Source organism: Schistocerca gregaria, chromosome 9, assembly GCF_023897955.1.
Source record: "Schistocerca gregaria isolate iqSchGreg1 chromosome 9, iqSchGreg1.2, whole genome shotgun sequence".
NCBI classification, from domain to species: domain Eukaryota; kingdom Metazoa; phylum Arthropoda; class Insecta; order Orthoptera; family Acrididae; genus Schistocerca; species Schistocerca gregaria.
Genome location: NC_064928.1, coordinates 152608822 through 152635837, shown reverse-complemented (window position 1 = coordinate 152635837; position 27016 = coordinate 152608822). Strand labels below are relative to the sequence as shown.

Below are 27016 nucleotides of genomic sequence, written 5' to 3'. Positions count from 1 at the left end.
ATAATAGGAAGAAAAATAAGAGGAAAGAAGAATCTGATAGATATTATGATTAGAATGATGTGACAAGGGAATGGAATTAAAAAATACATGCAGATTAATTAGTTGAATAAAGATGATGATTAAAGTCATTTAGATAAAGATTTAAAAATAAAAAAACCTACTGCCCGTGACGAGACTCGAACACACAACCTCCTGCATGTGAAGCTGTTGTCCTATCCAATATACCACGCAACAAGATTATTTAATGCAACGTTTTTAACGCTACTGAGTTTGACACAAAACTCCGATTTTTTTTTTCATCGATTACTCGCAAACGATGACCCACCAGACTGAATGGTTGCAGTTTGTGACACCTGTAATCTTAACCTGCACCACCATATAGTTTTAAAAAAATGTATCATACCTCTCCTTGTCAGTTTTAATCTTAGAAGAAAGCTTCAAATGAGCCCATGCTCTGCTACAGAGTGAAAATCCATTCTGGACCCCAACCAAACGGTAACTTGCCACCCGAAAATGTAGATGTATCTGAAGTTCTAATAGTCTCCACAGGCGAGAACAGTGTCAGGAAGTCGTTTCTACCTAACAGGCGCCTCCAGTGCTCAGCCGTACGATGATTTGCATCACAGTGGTCCGTTTATAACTTGCATTGTAATCGAGAGACGGAGTACAAAGACGGAGAGCGGGACCAGACACGGGTGCTGCCTGCTATCTGATCCTCCCCTGTGAGACTTGGGAAGGTTATCCTTTCGGCTGGGCTCCCGCACCATTCATTGCCCTTGGGACTGCCTGACAGCTCCATTTAATCGCGCGCCCCCAGCATCCAGGGCTGAGGGCTGAGGGCTGAGGGATGGAGACAGGCCCACTGTGTCGCCCTTGCGAAGGGCTGCCTGTCGGCTCCGAGGGCGGAACCCTTTGTGTCTTCCTCTTCCATCCAGCGGCATCGACGCGGCGTGTTGCTTTTAGCCGACAACCGGCGTTCCTACCCTACCCCTACTGATTTCTGACGTCCTGCCTTACAATTCGCTACAGCTCTTCACCTACATCTCCTTGTTTCTCCATACTCTCCATTTCGCAACATGTAGCATTGCGAAGAGTATCAGAAGCCATTCTTGGCTTAGTAACTTCTCCTTCTAAAGCGTAGACACTAGCGAAACGTTTTGATTAAGAAAAATTCAGTTTTTTTTATTGTGTTCTTTAGTGCAAGACCTGTTTGATGCAGCAGCCCATTCTAGCCTATCCCAAACCAAACTCTTCATCTAGGCCTACATAACTACTAAAATTACATCCGCTCGAACCATCTTTCTGTACACAAACGTTGTTCTCGCCCTGCAGTTTTTACCCCCATACTTCCATTACTAAACTGACACAGTTTTTACCCCCATACTTCCATTACTAAACTGACACAGTTTTTACCCCCATACTTCCATTACTAAACTGACACAGTTTTTATCCCCATACTACCATTACTAAACTGACACAGCTTTTACCCCCATACTTCCATTACTAAACTGACACAGTTTTACGCCCATACTTCCATTACTAAACTGACACAGTTGTTACCCCCATACTTCCATTACTAAACTGACACAGTTTTTACCCCCATACTTCCATTACTAAACTGACACAGTTTTTACCCCCATACGTCCATTACTAAACTGACACAGTTTTTACCCCCACACTTCCACTACTAAACTGACAATTCCTTGATGCCTCAGGATGTGTTCTATCAATTGATACACTCCTTCTATCAAGTTTTGCCCTATATTTCTTTCCTCCACATTTCGATTAAATACATTCTTATTAGCTATCCACACTCTCCATCTAATCTGGAGCATTCTCCTATACCATCACGTTACTGAAACTACCCTGTTTTACAGCATTCTGATCTGTTTATCAAAATGTTTCACTTTGCTGTAAGACTACACTACAGACGAACACCTTTGGTCAAAACTCCCAAGCACATATCTTCATATTCGGCGGTAAATAATTCCTATTTTTAGACTTCCTTATCTAGCAAATACCAGCATGCATTTTATGTCCTGTTTCTCATACCGTTATTTTTTAACTTATCTACTACTTTTAGTATCTCATTTCATAATCAAAATCCATCATTACTGCTTATTTTAATATGGTTTAATATGGGCTCAACTTCAGATTAAGAGGGATGACACATGCCCTACATTACCTTCCTTAATTTTCATTTTATAATCTGTTTTCGCGATGCTACGCACTCGGTTCAATTGCTCTTGCAAGTCCTTTGCGTTTCTAACAAAATTACAATGGCATCGACAAACTTCAAGACTTTTTTATCTCTTCTCCGTGAACATTAATTCCGTTTCGTGTTTTCTCTTTAATTTTCCTTACAGCCTGCCCAACGTACATACTGCATAACCTCAGGTTTATGATACAACTATGGTTTACTCCCATCAACTGCTGCTTCCAGTACCACGTCCGTCGATAATTGTACCTTCAGCTTTGTGTTAGTACAAGTAGCATATAATCTGTTGCACTATATCTCTTTTCCCTTTCATTTTTAGAGTGTCAGAGCGCTTATTCCAGAGAATACTGTCAAAAGCTTTCTCTAAATTTACAAAAATTGTAGCCGCAGGTTTGCACTTCTTCACCTTATCTTCGAAGGTCGGTCTTTCCTCTCTTCTTGTTACATTTCACCTAAAACCAAACTGAGTTTTCCCCGATATCTGCTTCCACTATCTTTTCCATATTTCTGTAAATTGTTCATCTCACTATTTGGTAACTATGCCCGTCTAAAGCGATGTTTAAGTAATATTCACGCCTGTTTTCACTGCCTTAATTGGATTACCGATTATTATTTTGTTCTTGAAGTCCTGATTCGTTCTCCCCAGGATCTCCGTCATTCTGAAAGAATGTCGTTTACTCCAGGTGGTTTGTTTCCAGTCAGCTCTTCCAGCGCTGTCAAATTAGTATTGCGTTATCACATATCATCATCTATTTCATCTTCTATAGTATTGTCTTCAAGCTTCATTCCTTTGTCTAACCTTCATATATGTTAATTCACGTTTTAACGATTCCATTCCTTGCTTTGATGGCTATTCGTTGATGTTCTGTGCTCTTGATATACAGGTGCCTGATTCTCATTTGTCCAAATGTTTCTTCAGTTTTCCTAGAGGAGGCAATTGTCTATCCCATGGTCATATCTGCCTCTACTGCTTTGTATTAATCCTGTAGCCACTCCTGCTTTGCCATTTTTCCCTCATGTCAGCCTCCTTTTTTTAGACATTTATTGTCCATTTTGCATGCTTCATATCTGCATTTTTGCAATTTCTTCACAGAACCCTAAATTTGGATGGCAAGACACGGAATAGAACCACAGTCTCCTTGATTGAAAACCCACTGCAATATGCAATACGCCTCCCCTCTGGGCAGTGAAGCAGCTGTAAGTAAAACCGGCAGAGAGATACGTATAGTGATCATAACAGTTAGGTAGTTCGATCTCGAAATCAGTGAGGATAATTTCCAACTGCGGTGTCCACCACGATGCCCTACGCCGATAAACAACAAAACTATCCCCGGCATTCCTGAGTCAAGTGATATGGTACTTAAGACTCTGCCAATTTATTAAAGCGTTTTTACTGCTGGAACGTTTCTGGGTCATTGCATCGGACGCTGTGTTGGAAATTTCACAATATTTGTTCGAACAAGCTGCCTGCCATATTCGTGTCACATCGAAGCCGCCGTGTTTCAGTGAACCCTCTATAACACCTAATGGGGCTAGCGTCTAGTACTGTGGGTTCATACAGAAGTAACTGCAGTATTCATTCTTGTTTAAAGTGGTCTCAAATCTATGCCAAGATTACTTCTAATTAATCTCGAGTCCAAATTATAACAGAGTACTTCCTGAACTTTCAACAGTCCCGAACAGTCGTCTGCGTTCCCACTACTTATCCCTTTCAGCAGAAGTCAAAGTCAACATCGTTCCATTATGTAGTAGCGAATAAATGAATGTGTCACTTAAAATCCCTAATTATATCTCAGTTTCAGCAGTGTTCAGCAATACCAGGTGTAGAAGTATGCCGGCCGCGGTGGTCTCGCGGCTAAGGCACTCAGTCCGGAACCGTGCGACTGCTACGGTCGCAGGTTCGAATCCTACCTCGGGCATGGATGTGTGTGACGTCATTAGGTTAGTTAAGTTTAAGTAGTTCTAAGTTCTAGGGGACTGATGACCACAGCTGTTAAGTCCCATAGTGCTCAGAGCCATTTGAACCATTTTCTTTGTGTGTAGAAGTATGAAATAGGAATAATTAAATGTCGTTATTCGAAACTCATGAACAATATTTTTTGTTCAAAATAAACTCCAGTGCTAATTATACATTTCTCCCACCTCCCTGGCCGATTACGAATTCCACTCCAAAAAAAACAGTTCCTCTTTTGAAGCGAACTAGTCAGCGAGCCATTTTAGTACATTTTCATACGAGTAGGAGTGCTGTTCAGTGAGAACATGTCCGGGTGTTACAAATAGATGATAACTGGACGGAGTCAAGTCTAGAGAAGAAGCCGCATGCCCAAGTATTTCTCAGTCGATCGTTTCGCTAATCCGTTTTGCTGTGTCTGATTATCATGGAGCAATATGACTTTGTGTTGCATTTTTCCATATTCCAGTCCTCTTTTACGTAATGCTAAATTTAAATATCGATCATTCGGTGTTCGTATCGATTAGTGTCAATTGTTTCACCAGGTTTTAGCAGCTCGTACTAGATGTCACGCTTCTGATCCCACCGAACACAGAGCACTGTCTTGTTTCCAAAGCGATTTGGTCTTCCAGTGGTCGTCGATGGTTTGCCTGGATTCACCCATGATTTACGACGCTTAGGATTCTCAGAATATATCCATTTTTGATCACCTGTCACTATTCGATGGCGAAACGACTTTCTTTCGTATCTGGCGAGCAGCATTTCACAAGTGGTATTCCGGTTTGCTTGCCGTCTTTCATTCAGTCCTTGACGAACCCATTTTCTCACTTTCTGCCCCTTTCTCATAGCTTTCAACGGAAGAGAAGCGGCTTTTCTGGTCACGATCAATTGATACTCGAGTTTCTGTTGAGTTTGATCATCATCTGCAACCAGTAAAGCCTGCAATTCGCTCTCTTCTAACGTTTTCGGTGGTTTCCGCGCTCGTCGTTGCTCACGTCAAAATCACCAGTTTTGAATTTTTTGAAACACTCGAAACACTGTGTTTTCCCAAGAGCATGTTTCGCTGAAAGCTTCGACAAGCATTCTATGCGATTCTGCAGCAGTTTTCTTCAAATGATAACAGAAAACCAATGCTGTCTGCAAAAAGGTTGGTCGTAGGCACAAAATTCGTCATGTTTACAGGTGTGAAACAGATGCCGATGTATGTAACTTGGGTTACTGTGTGTTGACTTTCGTAGTGAGCCGTTACAGGAAGCAGATGGCGCTGCAGACGCGGTCTCACGTTCCCTACACTGACGGCTAGCATCATCTATAGGGAAATTCCGCTTTCGTACTTTTACAACTGCTAAGTCCACAATTCTATGATCGCTGCTGTATAGCTTGTACATGACAAATTCTAACATATAACTATTTTTTTATCGTTTTATGTAGGTTCAAACTTGAGCCGACGCGTTTATTTGTTCTTTGACGCCTGCCTCATTCTCGCCCGGCCACCGGCTATCCGCTGTTAGGTGCCGCAATAATGACATAGCTGAATACACATCCGCTGTCTGCAGCGTATTTTTCACAATGAATGAATACAGATCTACCGACATTTTGATCATGGCTGCACTCTCAGCGATCTCTTTATCAATCATCATCTTCAGGCGAGCGGGCCGTGGACTTGGCTTGAACTGTTATCAGTGTCGCGATAACCGATATCTTTCCTACTTTATATACCTGTGGAAGCTATGGCCTATTATGAGGTGTACTACAAGGTATGATACGCATACCCGGTCCCTGTCGGTTAGGAGTTTTTACCACAGCTCTTACGCCTTGTTGCAATGTTGCGAGTAATACACCATTTGCTGCAGACAAGTTCGACAGTTGATTCTGATGTACCAACAAATTAGGCTATTTCACTGTTAGCCACGAACACGGCTAAACCCGATAGCTCCTTTCTGTTATCCACCAAATCTCGACGTTCGACCCATGTTACTGCGCTGATTCAATTCTACTATTTCCCAGATAGCTCCTTTCTGTTATCCACCACATCTCGACGTTCGACCCATGTTATTGCGCTGATTCAATTCTACTGTCCCCCCCACACACACACACAGATACACAAAAGTCAGCACAAGACGTTGTTAACGCAGTACTCTGAACTGATAACTGTGCAGAATTACATTTGAACACTGAGTTTATCGAACGCTTTGGTAACGATGTGACGTGTGTCACTTCTCACTCACCTTGGCATTTTAATAACTACACATGTTTAACAGCTTCAGGCTATGTAGGTAGCACAGTTTGCGACAGCCCCGTCACAGTATTCTAGATGGCTTACAGGCTACTTCAAAGAACAGTCTTGCACGAAAGTACGACAAACGATCTGTCGGCATAGATCATCATTCATCTCCACCATCATATCGTCCGCCCCCGGTAGCTGAGTCGTCGCCGGCACGGTAGCTCAGCGTGTTCGATCAGAGAGTTAGTTGCCCTCTGTAATAAAAAAAAAAAACTGAGTTAATCGATTAACAACGAACTTAAACGGATGTCCTACGACGTCCACCCCGAGCTGATGCAACAAACAAAACCGAAAAAAACATGAGATTTAAAAAAGTGGTCAGCTTGATAGAATGTCAATTCTAAGGGTCCGGGTTCGATTCCCGGCTGAATCGGAGATTTTCTCCGCTTAGGGACTGGGTGTTGGTTTGTCCTAATCACCATCATCGACGAGCAAGTAGCCGAATTGGCGTCAAATCGAAAGACATACACCAGGTGAACCGTCTACCCGACAGGAGGCCCTAGCCACCCGTCATTTACATTTTTTTTACCATCATATCATTTTCCTACTTGTGCATCTACTCTTCTTAAGCCACCTTACTGCGTGTGGTGGAATGTACACCAGTCCCACAAGCACCGTATCCTTCCACTTCCGTGAACGGTAGGCGCGAACAGATACTACCCGCGAGACAGTAATTTCTGAATTGCTGTAGTTAATACTACCACGGTGATTCCGCGAGGTACGTGTACGAGGAATCAGTGCGTTTCCGCAAATACAGCGAAGAGCCTAAGAAACTGGCACACCTGCCTAATATCGTCTAGGGCTCCCGTTAGCACACAGAAGTGCCGCAAGGTGGCATGGACTCGACTAATGTCTGAAATAGTGCTGGGGGGAACTGACACCATGAATCCTGCAGGGCTGTCCATCAATTCGTAAGAGTTCCAGTAGGTGAGTATTGTGTTGGCAGAAGAGCCAACACCGTGTTACTACAGGAGGCCGAAATGTACGCGTTTTAGCTCACGAATGCTGGCGTGAGGTGGGAAGGACTATACTGACATGAGGTCTGGAACACGACAAGGAATGAGAATTCATAAAGCGGACGCAAGTAGTTTCATACTTAACTTTAATCCATTAATGATGAACTTCGCTCTTGACAGTATATGAGACAATATTATCTGTTTCAGAATAGTAACTGAATATGGCGCCTTGCTAGGTCGTAGCTGAAGGCTATACTAAACTGCCGTCTCGGCAAATGAGAGAGTATGTAGTCAGTGAATAATCGCTGGCAAAGTCGGCTGTAGAACTGGGGCGAGTGTTATGGAGTGTCTCTAGACTAGACCTAGCGTTTGGCGGCGCTCGGTCTGCAGTCACTGATAGTGGCGACACGCGGGTCCGACGTATACTAACGGACCGCGGCCGATTTAAAGGCTACCACATAGCAAGTGTGGTGTCTGGCGGTGACACCACAGAAGCTATGGCCTATTTTGAGGTGTACTACAAGTTACGATACGCTTACCCGGTCCCTGTCGGTTAGGATTTATTACCACCACAGTTATTATGCCGTGCTACACTACTGTGAGTAATACACCATTTGCTGCAAACAAGTTCGACAGTTGATTCTGATGTACCACCAAATAAGGCTATTTCATTGTATGGCCACGAGCACGGCTAAACCCGATAATTCCTTTCTGTCACACACAGCCACACACACACACACACACACACACACACACACACACACACACACACAAAAGTCAGCACAAGACGTTGTGTTGTTGTGTTACCAGTTGCTAACCCAGTACTCTGAAACGATCAGTGTGCCAAGTTAAATTTGGCCGCTGAGCTTATCGAACCCTTTGGTAATGATGTGACGTATGTCACTCCTCACTCACCTCGACAGTGTACTAGCTACACCTGTTTACCAGCCTCAGGTTTATTTAGGCAATGCAATTAGCACAGTTTGCGACAGCTCTGTCACAGTAGTCAGATGGCTTACAGAGTACTTCAAAGAACAAGCCTGCGCGTAGTACGACAAACGATCTGTCGGCATAGATCATCATTCATCCCCATCGTCATATCACTCTTCTACTTCTGCATCTACTCTTCTTAAGCCACCTTACAACATGTGTACACCGGTCCCACTAGCATCGCATCCTTCCATTTCCGTTCGTGAAAGGTAGGCGGGAATAGCGACTATTCGTCAGACATTAATTAACGCTCAATTACTGTAGTTAATACCACCACGGTGATTCCGCGAGGTACGTGGGCGAGGAATCAACGCGTTTCCGCAAATACAGTGAAGAGCCTAAGAAACTGGCACGCGTACCTAATATCCTGTAGCCCCCCGAGGACGCAGAAGAGCCGCAACACGACGTGACAATTACTCAACTAATGTCTGAAATAGTGCTGGACGGAACAGACAACATGACTTCTGCAGGGCTATTCACAAATCCGTAAGAGGACGATCTCTTCTGAATAGCATGTTGGAAGGCATCCCAGATAGCTCAATAATGTTCATGTCTGGGGATTTTCCTGGAGCCACTCTGTAGCAATTCTGCACGTGTAAGGTGTCGCATTGTACTGTTGGAATTTCCCCAGTCTGTCGAGATGCACAGTGGACTTGAACGGATGCAATCGATCAGACAGGATGCTTACGTACGTGTCACCTGTCACAGTCGTATCTAAACCTATCAGGAGTCCCATACCTCTCCAATTGCACATGCCCCACACCATTACAGAACCTCCACCAGCTTCAGAGTCCCCTGCTGACGTGCAGGGTCCATCGATTCATGAGGTTGTATCCATATTAGTACTCCTCCATCTACTCGATACAATTTGAAACGAGACTCGTCCGACCAGGCAACATGCTTCCAGTCATCAACAGTCCAGTCTCGATGTTAACGGGCTCAGCCGAGGCGTGAAGCTTTGAGTCGTGCAGTGGTCAAGGGGACACGAATGGCCCTCGGCTCCGAAAGCCCATCTCGATGAAGTTTTGTTGAATGGTTTGCACGCTGACATTGATATCTTTTTCCGGGCGCAGCCATGTCAGAGATTTGATGTTTTGCCGTATTCCTGATATTCACGAATCACTCTTGAAATGGTTGTACGGGAAAGTCTTTATTTCGTTGCTACCTCGGAGATGCTGGGTCACATCGCTCTTCCGCCGACTATAACTCCTCGTTCAAACTCACTTAAACCATGATAACCTGCCATTGTAGCAGCAGTAACTGATCTAACAACTGCACGAGACACTTGTCTTATATAGGCGTTGCCGAGCGTAGCGCCGTATTCTGAATTTGAATGCATACGCCTATACCAGTTTCTTTGGCGCTTCAATGTAGATACGTCGGATGGACACCTCAAGGTAGTAGCCACCATAGGGCCACTCAAGGGGAGTAGACTTATTGCTGGCACTGGTTTTCATCCTCTTCCTCCAAGTCTGACATAAAGCCAAGCACACAACACAACACAGTATAAGGAGTCACAGTTACACACACGATACAGATAACGTTAGGCATTTCATATTAGGTGAGAGAAAGGTGACGATAAACCGTCTCAACCACTGTCTCGCTACAACGGCTATGAGGACTTACACGACGCTCGCTTCCTGAGTATGGGACTGACGTGTGATTCTCTTTCATTGGGCCGTCAGACTTCTGAATGGTTTCATGTGTCTCGTCATGAATCCGTCTCAAGTGCCAACTTCTTCATCGCAAAGTTGCGCTTGCACCCTACGTCCTCCATTATTTGTTGACTATATTACACTCTCTGATTTATTCCTAGAGTTATTACCCTCCAGACTTCCATCTATTACTATGGAAGCTATTTTTTGATATATTGACAAGTGACGAATCGCTCTATTCCTTCTTCTTTTCAATTTATTCGACATTTTCTTGTCCCCGCGGATTCATTTGAGAATCTCCACATTTCATAGCAGTACATCCAGTTTTCAGTATCCTATAACTCCACATTTCCAACGTTCTGACTTTCTTGTCTACTGATGTTCCCATAGTGCATGATTGACTTCTTCTTCTCCAAACTTAGATTCTCAGAAATTTATTCCTCAAAATAATGCGATTGCATGATACTACTAGACATCATCTGGCAAGTATGACCTCTTTGTCTGTGCTCTCTTGCTTATAATGTCTTTCTTGGTAAGTCTTTCTTGTGTTGTTTTGTTTCCAAAGTAGCAGAATTCATTTACTTTTTCTACTTCGTGATCGCCAGTTATGTTGTTAATATTGTCGCTAATCTGTTTTCTACTATTCCTCATTAATGTCATCATTCTTCAATTTACTTTCAATGGCGTGTGTTCACTAAGCTGTTCGTGCAGTTCAGTAGTTCTTTCTCACACTCTGAGCACTGTAAATCATCATCGAATCTTATCAGCGATACCGTTTCATCGTAAATTTTGATCCTATTCCTGAACCATCATTTAATTTTCATCTATACTTTTTCGATTTATAGATCAAAACAACAGAGGCGAAAGACTACATCGCTGTCATATACCCTGGTCTTTTGTTACTTATTTTTCCTCTTTGTTCCTGCACACATTGTATATTTTCAGTAATTTCCTGCATCACACACTCATGTCCAGAGAATACCGAAAATGTTACAGTAGTTTACATCTGAGCGCTTTTACAGTGTCTACAAATACTCTGAATGTGTGTTTATTGCTACGGTGGCAGGTTCGAATCCTGCCTCGGGCATGGATGTGTGTGATGTCCTTAGGTTAGTTAGGTTTAACTAGTTCTAAGTCTAAGGGACTGTTGACCTCGGATGTTAAGACTCATAGTGCTTAGAGCCATTTGTGTCCCTATTTTAATTGCCTCGAATCAATGCAGCAAGCGGCTGCTTGAGTGACGCTTGTATGTAGCGTCCAGTACTATGCTTTCGGGGCCACATAGGGCGGAATATTCATCACTGAGTTTGGACAGATATGCGGTTACCAACGTAGATGGTCATTCTTAAAAGAGAGAGTTCAATAAGTAATGCAGCGTATTCTTCTTTCTCGGCCGATTTCTGTTGAGAAACTGTAGAATCTGTTGTGGGATACAGTCCAATATTCTGGCTTTATCCCCTCCAGTTTAGTTCTGATAGTTGGCGGCTCTATTCATGGCCTTCAAAGTAGTCCCTATAATTGAGGTGGATTCCAAGTAAAGAGCTGCCATTTGGTTCGTTTTTTCCAGAAAATACAGAAATCCAGATATCCGTAGTCACTTGCAGAATGTCTATGGAGACGTGGCAGTGAGTATAATGCACGGTGAGTCGTTGTGTGAAGCGTCTGTTACCATCGCAAGAAGGTCGCGCAACTTGTTCGATCTCCTGCCTGCCACACACAGCTGTGACTCCCGCTATGTTGGAACGTGCGGACACTCTCATTCGACGTGACCAACGGATCACATACAAACACCTCGCTGATCAATTGGACGCCTCTGTTGGTAGTGCTGACACACTCGTCCACCATTTGGTGACTCCGTGGTGAGTACCCATTGGGTTCCTCGCTGCCTATTAGAAAACGTAAGGAGCCGTGAAGGACCACTCGTGTCAAAGCACCTACACGTTACGAGACCAAGAGCGACAATTTTTTGTCGTACATCGTCACAGGTGACGATACATGTTCGAATAGGAAACGAAACGGAAATCCAAGGACTGGACCCCCAAAATCTCATCCCGGAAGAAAAAAATTCAAAGCCGCACTATCGGCAGGTAAAATTATGGCGACGGGCTTGTGGGACTCTGAAGGGGTTATTCTGTTTGGTGGTTTCCCTCGTGGTGCAACGATCAACTCTGAAGTGTACTGTGCTACCCTCAAGGAATTGAAGAAACGACTTCAGCGTGTTCGTCGCCAAAAATGGATACGAGCTTCTCCTTCTTCACAACAACCCAAATATTCACAGAAATCTGCGCACCCGAGAGGATCTCATAAAACTTCGTTGGACTGTTGTTCCTCCTTCACCCTACAGACAGGATCTCGCAACTTCCGACGTCCATTTGTTTGGCCCAATGAAGGATGCACTCCGAAGAAACCAGTAAGTGGATTAGTTTGTTAATGCTGCGAGAAGTGGGCTGTGACATCGACCAGTAGAGAGCAAAAATTTCTTCCTTGTAAAGTGGCTTACCATCGTCGCATTGAACGGAGATTGTTTTGGAAAATACGTTTTTGTAGCGCAAAGATGGGGGAATTGTGCTGGCATAAGCTGCCGCCAACACGCCATGCGGCATAGAGGTCATAAGAAGATTGATCGAGTCCAGCGACAAACTCACTCATAGGAAACAGGCCGCCAATGCCCTCTCGGCCCCAAGTGTGTAGACAGCCGCCGCGGACCCGAGGATTACTTAGTTCGTTGTAGCTAGCTGGAGTTAGTTGGAGTCTATTACACATAGTGAGTTCCAGTCGGAACTGTAGACGTGGCCTCTCGCACAGCGACCGGCAGCATATAAAAACCTTATAGTGAGGCTAAACTGGACTAAATAGGAGAGTATGTACCACAGCAAATGGAAGCTTAAGTTCAGAAGCTCTTTGTTTATGAATAACTCAGTTACTAATTGTGTCCGGCCGCGGTGGTCTCGCGGTTCTAGGCGCGCAGTCCGGAACCGTGCGGCTGCTACGGTCGCAGGTTCGAATCCTGCCTCGGGCATGGATGTGTGTGATGTCCTTAGGTTAGTTAGGTTTAAGTAGTTCTAAGTTCTAGGGGACTAATGACCACAGTAGTTGAGTCCCATAGTGCTCAGAGCCATTTGAACTAATTGTGTGCAGATTGTGTTATCTCCTTGCTTCCCATGGTACAGCTCGACAGCGACAAGGAGACGATGTAAAAGCTGGTGACGATGATTCAACAGTAATAATATGGAGTACTGGAGTCCTGAACAAAATCAACTTGCATTCAGAAAAAAGGTGTGTTTCATTATTTATTGAACGCACCTCGTAATTCGGGCAAGAGGACAAACTTAATTATTTAAACAGCCGCCAGAGACCGTGTGCCGCTTGTAACAAAATAGTGAGAAGGTATTGCTGGACAACGTCTGTAAGTTTGCTGCTGGAGTTCCAGTTGACCCTGTATAAATGACTCCTAGATTATAACTAACAAACTTTATATACAAATTGAAGTTGGAGGGAGGAGGGCGGGGAGAAAGGAAACGAAAGGGGGGAGATTGCTGATGTCAATTGAATCGGTACATTGCACGGAATCAGGGGTGACTAATGAAATTTGTACCAGACAGGTATTCGAACCCAGAATCTCCTGCTTACAAGACAGGTGCATAACCTCCGCGTCGTCTGTCACACAGGGTTGTCGCAGCTGCGTGGGCCATCTCGGCAAGCCTCAAGGCCTACCCACATTTCCACTGATGGCCACCTATCCACAGACCTGTCAATTTCCTCCTTGCTCGTTTCTCAGAGATTCAAGGAGGAGGTCGGTCGCACATGTGCATCCGCAGTGAAGAAGATGTCTCTATTGCCCGTCTAGGCGAATCGGATATATGAACAAGTGGTGTCCACGTAGAATCTGCAGCTGTGGTACATGCAAAGTAATGATAGAGTGTGGGGGAGGGGGGGGAGGGGGGCAGAGAGAACGGAAAGGGAAGGGAAGGGATTAATGATGTCAGCTGCACCAGGATCAGCGGCGACGAATGAAAATCGGTACTGGACTGGGATTCGAACCAGGGATCTGCTGATTACTAGGTAGGTGCGCAAACCACCGTGCATTCATACACTAAACCACCAAGGAAACTAATATAGGAATGCTCCCCCCAGAGATATGTAAAGAGGCAGAGTACGGCGCTGCAGCCGACAACGCCTATGTACAACTGTCTGGAGCAATTGTTAAATCGATTACTGCTCTTACAATGGCATCGTTATCAAGATTTAAGTGAGTCTGAACTTGATGTTATAGCTGGCGCACGAGCAATTGGACACAGGATCACCGAGGTAACGACAGAGTGGGGATTTTGCGTGATGAACACTTCACGAGTGTACTATGTGTATCAGGAATCGGGTAAAACATCAAATCTCCGACATCGCTGTTGGCGGAGAAAGATCCTGCACGAACGGGACGAACGACGACTGAAGAGAATCGTACATCGAATCATCATCGATATGCACTTTAGGAGCCGAAGGCCCACTCGTGTACTCTTGATGACTGCAAGACACAAAGCTTTACGCCTCACCTGGACCCGTCAACATCAACATTGCGCTACTGATGACTGGAAACATGTTTCCTGGTCGGATGAGTCTCTTTTCAAATTTTATTGAGCGAATAGACGTGTATGGGTGTGGAGACAGCCTCTTGAACCCACGGACCCTGCATGCGAGCAGGGGCTGTTCAAGGTGGTGGAGGCTCTGTAATGTTGTGGGGAGTGTGCAATTGGAGTGATATGGGACTCCTGATACGTCTAGATACGATTCTGACAGGTGACACGTACGTCAGCATCCTCTCTGATCATCTGCATCCATTCATGTCCATTGTGCATTCCGATGGACTTGGCCAATTCCAGCAGGACAATGCGACACCCTACACGTCCATATTTGCTACCCAGTGGCTCCAGAAACACTCTTCTGAGCGTAAGCACTTCCCGCTGGTGACCTGACTTCCCAGACATGAACATTATTGATCGTGTCTGTGAAACCTTGCAACGTGCTGTTCAAAAGAGATTTCTACTCTCTCGTACTCTTACGGATTTACGGACAGACCTGTAGGATTCATGGCGTCACATTTTCACACAGTATCACTGATTCCACGTGATGTCCCGACGCAGCTGATGTCAGTAATCCCTTCCCTTTCCTCCCCCCCCCCCCCCACACCAGAAAAAAAACAGACGTCACATATTTATGTAACTAAGAAACTCTCCGCAAGATCATTTCTACAAGGGGAACGAGATCAGCAGCATGTGAAGTTTTGAAGGCATAACTGAGATACTGAACAAATGAAGAGGTAATGCGCGAAAGGAAGCATAGTAGATGGCTCAGCTGGTAAGAGTGTTTACGATGAAAGGGAAGGACGGGGTTGGAGTCTCCCTCCGTCAAGCATGTTAATTGCAGCTGAATTTCCATTACAAGACATTAGTCCGCTGTAGATAAATTTTCATTTGTTTAATTACTTCCTTTTTCTTTAAAAAAAAGATTCAGTATTAAATGAAGCACAGTATGGCTCAAAACTTCTTTCGTCGTCTGCAATGTCGTAAAAGCATATGAAATTGTTTACTGAGTGACTGATCTATGACTGTGCGTCTTCATTGTTTAGTGTTTTATATTTCAATTTCAACCATACTTGTATACTGACTTCGAAACCTGTGTGCTTCACGTAAATTCGGAGTATTCCTAAACACTTGAAAAATCTCGCTGCAAACCATTCTACAGGTAGCTAGACAGAAAAAGGAATTGCTAGTTTACGTATTGTTCACGACAATAAAGTTGCTCACTTACTTTTCTCGAGCAGGCGAAAACAGGCACCACGTAGATTCCTGAAACAAAAAGAGATTCCCTTTATTTTGTGATCAGTAACAGGTTCTAGTATAAAAACAGAAAGTTCTGACGTGCATCACCGTCAGGTTTGGAGTTTTACTTTCATACGGAATAGGTATGCATAAAATACATATGACTGACCTAATAATACAGAGATTATAGAGTAGTGAAGGATTACGTAAGGCAGTCTACTTGGTAATAGGTACAGAATTCTCACAATTCGACAACGACAAACTGTGCACAGGTTCACTACAGTGTAATTTTGTGTAGAAATACAAATACAGTACAGAACTAGAACAAGAGCATAATGCAACCCGCACTCTGTTTAACGATTAGATCAACTGCAACATACCATGGTTTTTTGGTCTTCAGTGTATATATTTTTGTGGCAGTGTGATCTATTAGACGTCGTTAATTAGTTTAGACAACTTTCTAAGTTGTCGCCACTGTTAACGAAAAGCCGGCCGAAGTGGCCGAGCGGTTCGGGGCGGTACACTCTGGAACCGCACGACCGCTACGGTCGCAGGTTCGAATCCTGCCTCGGGCATTGATGTGTGTGATGTCCTTAGCTTAGTTAGGTTTAAGTAGTTCTCAGTTCTAGGGGACTGATGGCCTCAGAAGTTAAGTTCCATAGTGCTCAGAGCCATTTGAACCATTTGTTAACGAAAATATTTTATTTTGAATAAAGTGAAAACTATGAAATATGATGTCAAAGTAGAGGGAAGAGAGCAGTTTGTGTAGAGTAGTATCGTATATATGTGAAGTAGGAAAGAAGTTATTATTGTTATTCATAACAAAAAAAGTACAAGTAGCTGTAAATGGCAAGTACCATATTAGCTCCTAAGAAAATGTATAAGTTCCTCGTCGTGTGTGTTTGATATCACCTGCTGGCTCACATACTCTCTCACAATGAAGCGACGTACTGTAGCAGTTCTAGCTGACGATTTGAACACTGGCCGTCAAAATATGGCTTCTCAACTTACCTTCTTTCATTTTTCTCTCAAGAATATTAGAAAAGGATGTCAAATAACTTCCCAAATGTACGATTACTCTATGATTAGAGAGCTGCACTCAGAAAATCAGCCTTTACATCAATAAAACAAAAAAGGGAACAACTATCAAACATTTGAAAAGTCAGGAGGCAGATGTGGAACAAGTAACGCACGCAACAGTTTCCTCTCATACCTGTAGGAGTAACTTATCTTGGACTCTCGGTTAAACGCTGTGGTTATGCTAGATCTGTTAACGGAAATTAACGACTCATATAAACTGATATAGTTAATAAAAGCTTCTGATAGAGATACAATATCAGCTAATGCGATAGAGCTGGAATGAGTGGCAAATTATACTACTTATTGGACCAGCAATCGCTAGTCGGTAACAGGAGAGAATTGCACTCAATAAATGCTGAAATAAACGTGAGCGACAGAGGAATCCTGTCACGTCGATTATATGAGAACAGCGGAAAATTTTGCGCCACTTCAACAGCAGTATAGATCACCTCATCGTCCAGTAATACTCTGAAGCTATCATCATAATATCTTTGAATCGAATCGTCACAACTAACGACCACCAAGATGTTTAAATAGTATGCTCATCGAAATTTAGCAGTCTTTCTTAAACTTCTCAGGCTTCAACACTTGAGAACACTGCAGCAACTTGGCAGCTATACTGTAAGTCTGTGTGGCCTTGAGATTGACTGCTTCCATTGTAGAACCATATGTTGACCTATCCAAGGCATCCCTAAATGTGGAAGCCACTGCTCGCCTTGAGTTCTGTTTTAAACACCGGCCTACGAAGATAGCAGTGTGCGGACCGAAGTGACGTTACATTTTATGACAAAGCTGTGTCTTTTGCAGCAGTTCCAAAAGCACTACTCAGAAACGTCAAGTTGGCTGCCAATGGCACTTCCAGATGACCAACATTACCTCACAAGTGTATCCATGAAGATGAAAGCGTTGGAGTTCATACGAAGACTTTGCGCAATGCGCATCGCCACCTTGCTGAACGCAACGACTTGCAAATGCTAGGGAAAATTCATATACACCTATGCAACATCATAATCTGTTTACCAAGTCTGTGCAACCCTTGCATCAAGTATAAAATGTTATGAACATTTGTCTGCATTTTAGTCATCTAAGATTCTAAACTGTGTCTAAAACTCAAGTGCATCCTATTCTTTAAGGGTAGCAATTATTATTTTTTACCATTATACTGCCATGCCATGGATGTTTGCTATCAAAAGATAAGAGAGCCAAATGCGGGCAGCAGATGTACAGTATGAGAAATAATAAGAGGAAAACTAAGTGGAGAAGTGAAAGAAGAACAGAGGGAGGAGAAGAAAAATACGAGGGCTATTCTGAAAGTAGGGTCCAATAGGGCGCTAAATAGAAACTACTGCGAAAATTAAAACAGCTTTATTTGCAACCTTCCAGCTACGTCTCTACATAGTCACTGCTCCGATTTAGACGTCTATCATAACGTTGAACCAACTTTCAAATACCTTTGTCATAGAAGTCAGCCTGTGCTCCCCGTCACTTCTCTGCTCTGATCTGAAGTTCGTTTTCTATGTTAAAATGTTGTCTTCATCGCCAGCGGGTCCTTTGAGCAGATACGAAACTCAGGGGGAGCCGACTACTGGCTGTATTGTGGGTGATCAAACACTTCCTATCAAAAACACTGCAGGGTCATCTCCATGCTCCTGCGGATTGTGGACGAGAATTGTCATGAAGAAAGAAACGCGTGACAGTTATATTATGTGGGGAGCATGACATCAGAGAAAATCTCTCACCAGGCCATCACATTTGGCGGGAGACACTATCTTTTAGGCATTTTTATGTGATCACCGTGCACTCAGAATTGAAAAATGCGACGTGACGCGATCGAGGGGCGTACTAAAGACACCGTCCAAGACATCTGGAGCTTTCACTATGGGTTCCATTCCGTGTTGCAACGGACCTTACTATCCGGAAAGCCCTCATAATATGCTATGCTAGAGGATAAGGACTTGTAGGAGGAGGGGGAGAAATAAGAGAAAGAGCAAGGGGTATTACCAGCTAGGGAGACTACTGGAATAAGCAAAGAGTAAGTTGGAGGGCAATGAAAGTGTGTGATAGAGGATCCGAAAAAAGAGTACAAAACGTTGGGGTGTGGGTGTGTAGAAGGAAGGACAGCAGGAGTGTCATAGAAGAAAGCAACAAGATAAGGAAATGGAGCAGAAAATAGAGAGATTAGACAAGAGATTGAGAAGGAGGAGAAATAGGAGAATAGATGACGACGTACGAGTATGGAGTATATTCACAGTTGCGAATATGAGCCACCTACCGCTACAGAATGGAATGACAGCAATAAACATTTGTACAGGTTCCGGATTCGAACCCCGATTTCAAGTACTGCGCGAGCGCTCGATTCACTGCTTGGGCTACTTGAATACGACTCACTGCCAGACCCAAACTTCCACATGTCGTCGTCCGTGTGCCTCACCTGTAGTCGTACATGCCATTAATGTTATTCCATAGAGGGGAGTCATTCTGTTTATGAGTCGCAGGCCTCGTAACGACCGATATATGCGGTACTGAAGTATCTGTGTAGTGAAGAAAAACGATGCAATGTTGTTTCGGAAGAGGCGCTATGGCGACTAGACTTGCCATGAAATACATGAAATGTATCTGCAGCTGAGAATACGGGGAATCATCAGCTGTACAATGTATGTCCGAAGGAACGTTGCTTAGTTCTTCTTAACAATACAGGCTGTGCAGTATCTTAAGCATCCGCTGAGGATGAGCCGGGACTTTTTATTAAAATGGCCTCCCCTGTACGAGAATTACACAAAGTGCATACGAGTACAGGTTGTGACATAGGAGAGACAACATATGGAAGTCTGGGACCAACCTTAAGTCGTGAGCGGAAGGCCAAAGTGGTTAAGGTGATCGCTCACATAAAGTGGGAAATCCGGGTTCGAGTCCCGGTCCATTACAAATTATCACTCTCATAATTCCATTATACAGCTGGGTGTGGATCATATTTCCAAATGGTTCAAATGGCTCTGAGCACTATGGGACTTAACATCTATGGTCATCAGTCCCCTAGAACTTAGAACTACTTAAACCTAACTAACCTAAGGACGTCACACAACACCCAGCCATCACGAGACGGAGAAAATCCCTGACCCCTCCAGGAATCGAAACTGGGAAACCGGGCATGGGAAGCGAGAACGCTACCGCACGAGATGCGGGCTCATATTTCCAATTGCGACGGATTTCAAGTCTTTCGTAGCGGCTGTATTCACTACAGTGACTGTTGATCCCTCACAACATTAGCACTGCGAATCTGTATGCAGAAAAAAAGTTTTAAGTTCAATAAAACAGAAGAATTCTATCTTCTTTCTTCTTCTTTCACTGACGCCATAGTCCTACAGAGATTGCAGGGTCGGCGTGGTTACAACGGATTTGGCAAGGTTAGTTTTAGGTGTGGCTGGATGCCCTTCCTGCTGCCACCCCGTACCCCCGGGACAGAATCAGTGTACCCAAGCTGTCTGCATCTAGTGTAAATCGTGAAGTAGTGCAAACGAGTTGCAAATATCTGCGATGCGTGGAACTGAGGCGGAACGTGGGTACCAGCCCAGTATCCACCTAGCAGGATGTGAAAAACCGCCTAAAAACCACATCCTCGTCGTTAATGCACCGGGCGGATTCGATCTATGACTGGCGCGCCTACCCGAGTCCAGAAAGCAGCGCATTTGCACTCTCGGCTACCCTGGTGGGTCTTCAATAAAACAGAAGAATATTGTGATTTTAAACACGTAGTCGGTCTCTTGTGTTTCGTTCTCGATCTTGTAGTTGCCGATTACTAAGGTTGCTTGATATCCCTTAACGACTGAAAGGCAGTTGGTAATGATGTCGTGGAGGCAATGGACCAGAGAGACGATTGGGAAAAGTATAGAGTGAGTGCAGTGAAAGTGGACATGTGATGGAGGAGTTGAAGAAATGTTTGTAAAATAAGAAGAGGCTCTGAAGACTGTGGAGAAGTATGGAAATAAGTTGGATCATGGAGGAAAGTGAAGAGAGGTGGAAGAGGGAGGAGGAAAGTGTAACGGAATATGAGAAAGTGGTAGGAGAGGTTAATGGAAGCGGATGGAGAGAGGAACGATGATGGTGAAGAGGAGTTGCAGGTTTTAAGTCACAGTCACTATTTTATCTGGACACTAAAGCTCTCTCGGCGGCGAGTGTCTCCCAGTCTCTCAGCGGCAGGCCATTAAGCGCGCAGTAAACAGTGGATGGAGGGGAGGGCAGTCGCCCAGAAAACGAGGCGTGCCCGGGACGCACCGGCGACACGCGCGGCGGGCGCCGCCGCCGTAATGCGTATGCAGATGAGAGGCCGTTGCGCAACAGGTCCCCTCCGCCACACACCGCACCACCTGCCGCGCCGCCGCGGGGTGGCACAGCCGCTCTCTCTCTTTCTCTCCCAAAGCGAGGACTCCATGCAAGGACAGCCAGGCTTTCACGGAACTTGTCCCTGTCTCATGCCCACCAGAGACTCCTGGGCAACATGCCACACTCGTGTACACAGCGATATAGAACTATATCTTGAAGTCTGTGTGAATAAGAGGAACCAGAACACAAACGAAATAAAATATTAGGTGCAGTGGGCACTGATTTATATCAATGGGGCATGTTGAAAATTTGTGCCGGGCCGGGATTCGAACCCAGTCTCCTGCTTGCTAGGCAGATGTGCTGACCACTGCGTCATCCATAACTGCACGGACCGCCTTACAAGGGAACCTCTCCATCGCACCACCCTCAGATTTAGTTATAAGTTGGCTCAGTGGATAGGCCTTGAATAACTGAACTCAGATCGATCGAGAAAACAGGAAGAAGTTGTGTGGAACTATGAAAAAAATAAGCAAAATACACGAAGTGAGTATTCTATGCGCAAGATAGGCAACATCAAAGATAGTACGAGCTCAGAAGCGCTATGGTTTCGTGGTTAGCGTGAGTAGCTGCGAAACGAGAGGCCCTTGGTTCAAGTCTTCCCTTGAGTGAAAAGTTTAAGTTTTTAATTTTCAGACAATTATTATCTGTCCGTCCGTCCGTCCGATGCGAGGTAATTGCGCCGTAGAATGGGGACGCTACACCTAAACAAACATCGAAACACACGACGTCAGTCGACTACAGTGCAGAAACGTTAAAAACATATGTTTTGACAGAGCACAGGGAAAACTGCGCGACTGTAAAACTGTTGCATTCATTTGTTGCAGTTTATGTGATAAACTCGTATGTTTTCATCACTTTTTGGGAGTGATTATCACATCCACAAGAAAACCTAAATCGGGCAAGGTAGAAGAATCTTTTTACCCATTCGCCAAGTGTACAAGTTAGGTGGGTCGACAACATATTCCTGTCATGTGACGCATATGCAGTCACCAGTGTCGTATAGAATATATCAGACGTGTTTTCTTGTGGAGGAATCGGTTGACCTATGACTTTGCGATCAAATGTTTTCGGTTCCCATTGGAGAGGCACGTCCTTTAGTCAACTAATCGCACGGTTTTGCGGTGCGGTCGCCAAACACAGACATTAAACTTATTACAGTGAACAGAGACGTCAATGAGCGAAAGGGGCAGATCATAATTTGGAGAAAATAAACTTTTCACTCGAGGGAAGACTTGAACCAATGACCTCTCGTTGCGCAGCTGCTCACGCTAACCACGGGACCACAGCGCTCCTGAGCTCACACTATCCTTGATGTTGCCTATCTTGCGTATGGACTACTCAGTTTGTATATTTTGCTTATTTTTTTCATATTTCCACACTACTTCTTCCTGTTTTCTCGAGTGATCTGTGTTCAGTTTTTCAAGGCCTATGCATTGTGCCAACTTATAACAAAATCTGAGGGGGGTGCAATGGGGAGGTTCCTTTGCTAGCATGGTGACACGTCTGAAAAAACAGGCACCACATATATATAATCAAGGTGATTATATGTTCAAATGTGTGAGAAATCTTATGGGGCTTGCTAAGATCATCAGTCCCTAATCTTACACACTACTTAACCTAAATTACCCTAAAGGACAAACGCACACACCCATGCCCGATAGAAGACTCGAACCTCCGCCGGGACCAGCCGCACAGTCCATGACTGCAGCGCCCAGACCGCTCGGCTAATTCTGCGTGGCGCAGATGCACAAAACCTCGAACTCCTACGTGAATCGGCGAGATTCCGCGAGTAATGAGGCTAATGGGCTGGGGCACTACATCACTAGTGGGTGGAATAAGTAGATAAATTAAGCCTGAATCGATGAGTACTAGGGCAGAATATGTAGTTTCTATCACCGTTGTACCTAGATGGTGTAATGGTCAGTGTATCTGCCTAATAAGCAGGAGATCTGGGTTTGAATGCCAGTTCAGCACAAATTTTCAACATGTTCCATTGACATAAATATGGGCCCACTGCCAGCTAATATCTTTAACTTCTTTTTGTCTTGATTCATAGTGACTGCAGGATCACAATGGTGCCTGTTCTTTCGGACATGTCGGAAATAACAGACGTCATAGGTATACTAAAAGGAATGTCTCAGGTTTGTTCTCCGTCATTTTCGTGGTTCAACTGACACGTTGATTCTACTGCAGTCCACATAATTTCAACGATCGACCCAGATGTCTTTTACCGGTGCTACGAGATATGTTGTTATACGTTTTCTCTGCCTATACTCCAAGCACAACGTGAAGTACTGTTAACGTTATGCCACTTTTTATACCAAAGTTAAATCTCCTGTTGCCACCATGCCCTTTAATATTCGTATTTGAGCCAACATCGGCACAGACCTTATCAGTATGCTATTTAGGTTTTTACATTGCTATCGCCACGTAGCGCTGTGTATGAAAATCACTGACTGTGAAGTGTGCAGTCTGTCGCTGGTTGGACTCATTGTTGGAATATTTGCTAGTGTAGTGTTGGGCTGTTGGATGTGAACAGCACGTAGCGTGAGCCGCCAGCAGTGGTGGATGTGGAGAGAGAGAGAGAGAGAGAGAGAGATATCGGAGTTTTGAGAGGACGATCTGGACGTGTGTCCGTCAGAAAAAGAAAATGTGTAAACATGATCTTTTGAACATTATTAAGGTAAACACATTGTTTGTTCTCTATAAGAATCTTTCATTTGCTACGCCTATCAGTAGTTAGTGCCTTAAATAGTTAGAATCTTTTATATAGCTGGCAGTATTGTCGCTCGCTGTATTGCAATAGATCGAGTAACGAATATTTTTGTGAGGTAAGTGATTTATGAAGGGTAAAGGTTATTGTTAGTCAGGGCCATTGTTTTGTAGGAATTATTGAAAATCAGACTGCGTTGAGCTAAAATATTGTGTCAGTTTAGTGATGATCAGAATAAGTGAAGAGAAAACTGTCTGAGTACGTTGAATAATGTAAGAGGTTTACCAGCACGGTAATTCATAATTTTTCCAAGGGGACGTTACAACCTCTACTTACGAGGAGCTTTCAATAAGAATTGCAAGACATTTCTTTCTCTGCCTGTTTCTGTTAAAAAAAATGATCTATTTGCTGTGGAACGTACTTGAATATTCCAGCTTCATCTACTATATTTTGATTCCGACAGGTGCAGATGGCATACGTAGCCTTCACAACGACGTCTGTAACGGAGACGCGTCCCAAGCAGAGAGCTGTCGCGGAGTCACTTTTGGGCAAGACGAGAGCATCGCAGATATTCGTAAGCACTTGCAGAATGTCTGCAGGGACCTAGCAGTGAAGAAAAGCACGGTGACTCATTGACCGAGGCGTCTGTCATTCTCGTAATAAGGTTGCGCAAACCTGTCTGGTCTGGGTGCAATGTTGGAACGTGTGGACACTCTCATTCAAGCTAATAGAAGGACCACAATCAACCATCTCGCTACAGAGCAGTATGTCTCTGTTGGTAGTGATGACACCGGCAAGTGGGGTACTACAAAGTGTGTGCCCGCTGGATACCTCATTGCCCAACAGAATACCATAAAGAGCAACGAAGGACGATCTGTGCGGAAAAACTTGCACATTACGAGGGTCATCGTGGCAATTTTGGCCGAGCATCATCACAGGCGATAGATTGGAGGTTCATCACTCCGAAACGGAGCCAAACGGCAACCCATGAAGTGCCGCCATACAACCTTTCCTCCGGAAGAAAAAGTTCAAAGCCGCACCTCAACCGATAAAGTCTTCAGGACTTATACGAAGTTATTTTGATATCTTCCCTCATGCAGCAACGATCAACTCGAAACGTATTGTGCTACCATTAGGAAATTGAAGAAAGGTCTTAAGCATGTTCGTGGCCACAAAAATGCAAACTAACTTCCCGTTCTCCATGGCAAACCAAGGCCTCGCATAGGTCTGTGCACCCAAGAGGAGCCCAAAAATCTTCATTGCACTGTTAGTCCTGATCCACCACAGCCCGGGCTTCACAACTTTCGACTTTCATCTGTTTGCCCCAATGAACGATACACTCAGCAGGCAGCACTTCCATGGATGATGGGGAGCTCACTGATCCAGCAAGACGTTGGCTTCCATGACGACCAGTAGAACTGCTACCTTGCAGCCGTAAGGGCCCTCGCAGTAAGCTCGAACAAGGCTGTCACACTGAATGAAGAATATGTTGAAAAATAGGATTTTATAGCTAAAAGAGAGGGGAATAATATGGTGTACAGCCCCCCCCCCCCCCCCCCGGTTGGTCGTGCGGTCTAAGGCACAGCTCTCCGGGCGGGAAGGAGCGCCTGGTCCCCAGCACGAGTTCACCCGGCGGACTTGAGTCGAGGTCCGGTGAGCCGGCCAGTCTGTGGATGGCTTTTAGGCGGTTTTCCATCTGCGACGGCGAATGCGGGCTGGTTCCCCTTATTCCGCCTCGGCGATTACTGCGCAAACAAGTTCTCCACGTACGCGTACACCACCATTACTCTACCAAGCAAACGTAGGGGCTACACTCGTCTGGTGTGAGACGTTCCCTGGTGGGATCCACCGGGGGCCGAACCGGACAATAACACTGGGTTCTGTGTGGGGTGGCGGAGGGGTGAAGTGGACTGAGGTAGTCGTCGTGGGGTTATGGACCACTGCTGCTGCGGCGGGGACAGAGCCTATCCGTCGTTTCTAGGCCCCCAGTTAACATACAATACTATTCAATACAATACAATGGTGTACAAAAATCCTGAATAAAGCCAACCTGCCTTCAGGGAAACTTGTATTGCACTACTTATTGAACGCGATTCATACATAGCTAGAGTTTTAGCATCTTACTGGAGACTGAATATTCTCTTTAAGGAGCAAATATCGATACCGCAAACAACTTTCGTGTGAAACCCAGCGCCCTCTTCTCGTGCACGAGACCCAGAAGGCAACAGATACCGACAAGGTTGACGGCGTTTATCTGCCTTCCTGAACGTTACACTAAAGCCACGCACTGTCACTTAATGAACACAATACAAACCACGGAGTATTACATAAAGAACATTATTAACTTATGTTTCCTTGACATTTCTCGTTATTAATGAATGTGATTAGACTAGACTCTGATGCCGGAATGGTTCACTTCCTTCGACGCTTCGTTATCTGCCTTTTGGCCGAGCGATTTCTGAGCAAAGAAACTTGATGTCGCTAGTGGCCAATAGCTGGAATTCACTGACAGGACTGAGTAGTACCACAGCATTCAAAAATCGGCCGCAAGTGAGTGAAACCTAAATCGCATTAAAAATTACAAATAATCAAAAAGACCGTATATTTTTCTACAGCAAAATTTAGATTTAATAATGTACAATGCCCATTCTCTCATGGATGGTTTGTTTGGTACGTCGAAAGGAAAGGTAGTGTGAGATGTATTGTCCCATTGTAATTACGGTATACATCCCAATATTTGTAAGAACGTAGGTTGGAGACACAAATGTTCTACATTACAGTTAAATGTATACTATAAATATCCCAGCTGGAACAACAGACAAACACACCCACTCACACACATGTGTATTATCGTCAGTATGTCCGAATGAAGAAAATAACAGAATATCATCTTTTACTTTGCTGCAGATTACAATTCCCAGAAGTAAGATTGAAAATGCTTCAAATGGTTCTAAGCACTATGGGACTTAACATCTG

General features: G+C 44.4%; 1 protein-coding gene across 3 annotated transcripts in view; it reads right to left on the bottom strand.

Moving 5' to 3' along the window:
- The window catches only part of LOC126291838 (connectin-like), a 678893-nt gene that overhangs the window by 283969 nt on the left and 367908 nt on the right, over positions 1 to 27016 (bottom strand). For all 3 annotated transcript variants that reach the window (XM_049985551.1, XM_049985552.1, XM_049985550.1), the window contains one exon: positions 15857 to 15894. The gene's annotated coding sequence lies outside the window, so the exon portion shown is untranslated. The remainder of the gene's footprint in view (positions 1 to 15856; positions 15895 to 27016) is intronic.